This window comes from Mauremys reevesii, linkage group 1, assembly GCF_016161935.1.
Source record: "Mauremys reevesii isolate NIE-2019 linkage group 1, ASM1616193v1, whole genome shotgun sequence".
NCBI classification, from domain to species: Eukaryota; Metazoa; Chordata; order Testudines; family Geoemydidae; genus Mauremys; species Mauremys reevesii.
In genome coordinates this window covers 4,089,021-4,094,866 of record NC_052623.1, presented here as the reverse complement: position 1 = coordinate 4,094,866, position 5,846 = coordinate 4,089,021, and the positions used below count along the sequence as shown (strand labels likewise).

The following is a 5,846-nucleotide window of genomic DNA, read 5'->3' as shown; positions in this document are numbered from 1 at the left end:
TATATTTAAAAGTGTTTTTCGTTTATAAGGGGGTCACACTCAGAGGCTTGCTGCGTGAAAGGGGTCACCGGTACACAACTTTATTATTTCTAGGATGCTGCTACCAAAAGACTCTAATTCAGGCCATAGAGTCAAATACTGTTTGACCCGGGTTACAGCAAAGGGCTTTCTAGCAATTTGGAAGAAGACATAAAGGGGAGAAATAACAGGATGTCACAGTTGTCATTCTCCCTATAACGACACACCTGAAAGTACCGGAGGAAAAAGACAGAACAGGGGGGCAAATGCTCATCCCTGGCAGAAAGATGTCAGGCTGCCTGAGAAAGATAACCTGCTTGTACGCCGTAACTGGGTGAGACACCGCTGGATTCAAACACTAACTAGCACATTAAGCTTAGGTTGTGGTTTTGTTTTGTTTCTTATGATAATCTACTTGGATCTGTTTCCTTTCACCGATAATCATTTAAAAGCTCTCTCTCTCTCTAGCTAAACACCCCTATTTTATATTTTACCAGACGGTGTTGTTTCAAGTGCATAGAGGAAAGATCTCAGCCCATGCACAAAAGTCGGTGTACATCCGCTTTCCTTTGTAGAAATGGTGGACTGGGTAATAAATTCATACTGGTCAGGTTTTGACCAGGGCAGGACAGTAGAGGTCTGGGATCTTAGGCTGGGTATCTGGGAGTATTGTGGTCGTAGGTTCTCTATTGCAGTTTCATGAGTGGCTGGCCAGGGCAGTCATGAATACATCTAGGGGTGGTCCCTGCCCATGGATGTTGAGGTGAGGCAAGCTTGGAGGGTTTCAGCTTGTCACAATATTACAATGCAATAGGGAACCCAGAATGGTGAGACAGATGAGTCAGCTCTACCTCAGTTCCAGCTGGCAACCTGAGGGGACCCGTTACATAGATGATCCAGATAGTGATGAGGGAGTGTATTGAAGTAGGAGCAGCGGTGGGGATTTTTGGGGAAAAGGTGGGGCAAGGGGCAGGTGTGCAGGTGTAACAGATGACCAGTGACAATTATGATTATAATTAGATAGGTGGCAACCCTATGTGTTAATGAGTTGTACGGTCACCAGTTCCTTAGTATGTTACGCTGAGAAAACACGGTAAGTGATTCAAGGAAGACAGCCCAACACCATGCCACCAACCAGATCTGCATGGACCTAAGTCACAGACTTAGAGCACCAGGAGAAAAGTTTAGTCTCTTTATGAGTTAAGATCTGGAGCAGCCTGTCCCGGATCTGTTTGGTCCTCATCCCATAGATGATGGGATTTAGCATGGGGGGCACAAGGAGGTAAACGTTGGCAATAAAAATGTGAAAATGAAGGGGCAAATTGTGCCCAAATCGGGATGTGAGGGAAGAGAAGAGAGTTGGGATATAAAAGGCTAAGATGACACAGAGGTGGGAGCCGCAAGTCCCAAACGTCTTGAGCCGGGCGTCCTTTGTGGGGAGGCTGAAGATGACCCTGAGGATCTGGGTATAGGACACAACAATAAAAAACACATCCAGACCAATCCTACATAATAGCACAAATATGCCATAGTAACTACTGACGCGGATGTCGGCGCAGGCCAGCTTCACCACTTCCAAGTGCTCACAGTGTGTATGGGGGATGATGTTGGTTTTGCAATACGGCCACCGCCTTGCCAGGAAGGGATAGGGAAGTGCGAGCATGCTGCCACGCAGCACGACGGCCAGGCCAATCTTGACCACCATGTGGTTTGTCAGCATGGTGGAATGTCTCAGGGGATGGCAGATGGCTACGTACCGATCCACAGCCATGGCCACAAAGATCTCAGACTCGATCGCTGAGAAGCAGTGAACAAAGTACAAAGTACAGCTGGGCGAGGCAGGCACTGAAATCGATCTCCCTGGAATTGAACCAGAAGATTGCCAGAATTTTGGGTATGTTGGATGTGGACAGGACCAGGTCAGTGACTGACGGAATGCAGAGGAAATAGTACATGGGCTCATGGAGGCTCGGCTCCCTCTTCACAATGAAGAGAATAGTGAAATTTCCCAAGATGACTATGACATACATGGCGCAGAAGGGGATGGAGATCCAGACATGGGCTGCCTCCAGGCCAGGTATGCCCAGCAGGATGAAGGTGGAGGGGTTGGTGAATTCAGTTGTGTTGGAATCTGACATGGAGCAGGGGAGAAGTTGTCCAACTCCAAGGCAGAAAGGCGTGTCCTACTTGGATCGTACGTTCCCCTGACTTCTCGTATCTAGGGTGATGGTCGCAGTGCAACTGCCTGGATGGAGAGACAATATGAATATCAGACAGTTCATGAATGGGGGCCACTTTAGTGGCAAAGTGAAGAATGCAATAGTCATGGGAAAGCAACATAGAAGAACATAAGAATGGCCGTGCTGGGTCCGACCCAAAGGTCCATTTAGCCCAGTATCCTGTCTGCCATCAGTGGCCAATGCCAGGTGCCGCAGAGGGAGTGAACCTAACAGGTATTGATCAAGTGACCTCTCCCCTGCCGTCCATCACCACCCTCTGACAAACAGAGGCTAAGGACACCATTCCTTACCCATCCTGGCAGGGAAATTAAAAATATCAAGGAAAAATCCATGTTTGGCAGGGTTAAGGATCACAAAAAGGAAAAGTCCATTCTTGGCAGGGTTAAGAATTTCTTAAGTATATTAAGAAAATAAGAAATCCTAGAAAATATTTCAGTGAGTTCCTAGAAGGGGAAGGAACTTTTAATTTTGAGAAAAGGCAAATGTGTTCAAGAAATAGATTTGTTCTGCATTTGTAAAGATGAACTGTGATGTACTCATATCACTTCAGGTGAAGAAACACTTTCCAGACCATTAGTAGTCAAGGAGGGTGTGAAACAGCATCTACTGTAGAATATGAGAGTTACAAACACCAGAGATCAGGAGCGACTGATAAACCATAAATCCCATTTTGAACCAATACACAATAGGCAAAAGCAGAGCCTCCACCCACCTCAAAAAGGAGGCAAATGCAGGGCAGGTCTCGGTTAAAAGATTTGGCAAGGTTAGGAAACAATGGAAAAGCTGTATGGGATTTTAAAAAAAAAGAATCTAGGAATATAATTAATGCCAGTCAACAACATGGTTTCTGAAAAACTGGTCTTCTCAAATATCCCCATCTTCATTTTATGAGTACATGTTTGGTTGATGATGCACTAAACCTCAATTTCTCTGAGACATTATATTTAGTAGGGGAAAATATTCAGATAAACAAAAACACAGTACAATATCAGTAGAGCACACATAAAATGGAATAAAAACTGCTAACTGACAGATCTCAGAAACCAGTTGTGAATTGACCATTGTCAGCTATTCAATATTTTCACCCATGATCTGAAGAAAATGGATAATCGCAGCAAAAAAAATTTGTGCAGAACCCAAACATTAGCAGAATGCAGGCACACTGATTGATTTGGAGCAAATAAATGTTTTGATACACTCAAATGCAGAGTTATCATCTTGGAACAGGGAATGCCTGCCTGATCCTCAGACTAGGCACTGTATTATGGGTCACTATGGACACCCAACTCATCGTGAGATCCCAGTAATGCATAAACAGGAGAGTGGAAGGATTTTACCTCTGCAAATGCACTCATTTCAAAAGGGATGTGGAAAATTGGAGAAGGTGCAGAAAAGACCCACAGAAATGATTTGAGGTGGGAGAAAATGCTGGTCAGAGAGAGAGAAAGAGACTTGAAGAATTTGATTTATTTATCTTTGTCAAGCCCACTCTGAACTTTAGGGTACAGATGTGGGGACCTGCATGGACACTTCTAAGCTTAATTACTAGCTTAGATCTGGTAACACTGCCACCATCCAGAAATTTCAATGTCTGGATCACTTTCTGTCTCCCAAAAACCTTCCCCTCCCTGGGCTGCCTTGAGAGGCTTTTTCACCAAGTTCCTGGTGAACATCGATCCAACCCTTTGGCTCTTAACACAAGGAGAATTCAACGATCCCCCCTACCTTCTCTCACCAATTCCTGGAGAGTCCAGATCCAATCCCCTTGGATCTTAACACAAGGAAAAAATCAACCAGGTTCTTAAAAAGAAAACTTTTAATTAAGGAAAGAAAGAAAGGTAAAAATTCTCTCTGTAAAATCAGGATGGAAAATACTTTACAGAGTAATCAGATTCAGATAACCCAGAGGAATCCCCTCTAGCCTCAGATTCAAAGTTACAGCAAACAGAGATAAAATCTTCTCAGCAAAAAGGAACATTTACAAGTTGAGAAAACAAAAATAAGACTAACACACTTTGCCTGGCTGTTACTTACAAGTTTGAAACATGAGAGACTGATTCAGAAAGATTTGGAGATTCTGGATTGATGTCTGGTCCCTCTTAGTCCCAAGAGTGAACAACACCCAAAACAAAGAGCACAAACAAAAGACTCCCCCCCACCAAGATTTGAAAGTATCTTGTCCCCTTATTGGTCCTCTGGTTAGGTGTCAGCCAGGTTTACTGAGCTTCTTAACTTTTTACAGGTAAAAGAGACGTTAACCCTTAACTATCTGTTTATGACAATCTTATACAGAGGTATCGGGCTCTTTAATATTGCAGAGAAAGGCAGAGCAAGGCCCAATGGCTGGAAACTGAAGTCAGGCAAATTCCAGTTTGAAATAAGGGCCAAATGTTTAGCACTGAGGGAGACTAACCGCTGGAGAACACTGCAAAGAGAAATGGTGGATTCTCCAACTCTGCATGTCTGCAGACCCAGCTGAGTACTGTGTCCAATTTTGATCGTGACTGTATAGAAGGGTGGAGGGAACCTGGAAAGGATCCAGAGGGAAGGCACAAAGATATTCCAAAGGATGCAGTGCAAGCCGTATGAACAAGCTAAAGGAACCAAGTGTGTTTAGTTTGGAAAGAGGAGATTGGAGGGGGGACATGGCAGAAGTCTTCAGGTACTTGAAAGACTGCCATAAAGAAAGTGGAGTAAAGTTGTTCTCTCCTGCCACAGAGAGCAGGACCAGAGGCAATGGATGTATTCAAAAGGAGGAGGGACAGCCATCTGCCTTTGATGATTTAGACTGAACACCTCCTGCATCTTGGCAGGGGGTCAGATTACATGACCCTTGTGGTGCATTATCGTGCAGTGTCTCTGTGAGTCTGCAATGTAAAATCCTGGTGTGAACCAGGCCTTGGTGACACACAAGTTAGGGGCTCAATACAGGGGTAATTGACTGACATTTAATGATCTGTGCTATACAGGAGGACAGACTGGTGCCTTCTAACCGTATATGCCATGAATCTATCAATAAAGACAGCAGATCAGGCATTTTCATTTACTGTGTCTCATAACACACGAACAAGAGACATTCAGTTCCATTTACTGTCTGAACATATGACACAATCCATATTTAATAATATGACATATTACATAATCCATATTTGGCCTGTGGAACTGCTTGCCACAGACAAGGAGGGAAGAGCTTAGCTGAATGGGATTCACAAATGGATTGAGAATTGGAGGTGTCTTTGATGGTAAAACCTTTAATTAGGTTGTCTGATACCTTCAATGGGAAGACCTCAGTTTCAGCTGAAGTTTTCCAGTCTTCAAGCATTAGGAGTGAAATTTCCCATGCTGGATGTTTGCTTATGGCGGAATTGTTTTTTGAAATTTTCAGGCATGACAGTTCAGCTGACTACTCGAATGAAGCTAGGAGAACATATGTCTTAACCATGTTGTTCCACCTCCATGGTCTCCAGCAGATAAAAGTCCGGTAACAGTCCCACCTACCCACACATCCAACCCCCTCCCAGTTAACAGCCAGAGCCCTGAGATTCAAGAGGTGACAGTCTCTGCCTATTAACACACATCTGTCTTCTC

General features: G+C 44.2%; 1 pseudogene; it reads right to left on the bottom strand.

The window, feature by feature from the left end:
- Nucleotides 1-1,168: 1,168 nt before the first annotated feature.
- Nucleotides 1,169-2,156, bottom strand: LOC120383884 (annotated as a pseudogene).
- Between the last annotated feature and the right edge of the window lie 3,690 nt (nt 2,157-5,846).